The following is a 627-nucleotide window of genomic DNA, read 5'->3' as shown; positions in this document are numbered from 1 at the left end:
ACACACACACACACCTCCCTCTTTTTCTCACTTACAAGCTGACAGCATACTGTATACATCCATGACTTTATGGATATATTTTGAAAGCATAATCAAGTCCACACGGTGCATTAAAAAACCCATTCCCATTGGAATATGTGTGGAAATACCATAAGGTCATTGTAAACTCATTAGTGACTACCATAGAGACATAGAAAATGCCCATAGGAATACAGTAGGAACTAATAAATGTCCTTTGGGTTTACCAGTCATAAAATATACACAAGTTTTGAAAGGAATACTTGATTGAAATAGTCCTAAATTGAATGTTACATGAGTTGTATTGAAAGTATGAAGGTAGTTGGTAAACATACCCCACTATGTCATACTGTATGCTCACATACTCAGATGCATGCCCCGCACAGTAACCTCCTGAAACCCAAAACTGACACTTCGTCATGATGTGCGGGGGTGTTATGTACTGTGCAATATGTCGAGCCCTGCCTGATATATGAAACCATGATATGTCCAGTATTTCAATAATCCAGAGTGGCTTCCTTTACTTCCAAACTCAATGGGCCAATAATGAACATACAAGTAAGTGTCAGAAGTTCACCAGCTGCTTTCTTTAAAAATTGGGCAACAAAC

This window comes from Morone saxatilis, unplaced genomic scaffold (assembly GCF_004916995.1).
Source record: "Morone saxatilis isolate NCDOM2014 unplaced genomic scaffold, NCSU_SB_2.0 Contig10, whole genome shotgun sequence".
NCBI classification, from domain to species: Eukaryota; Metazoa; Chordata; class Actinopteri; family Moronidae; genus Morone; species Morone saxatilis.
The sequence above is the reverse complement of the archived record's forward strand: the minus strand, read 5'-3'. Positions refer to the sequence as shown.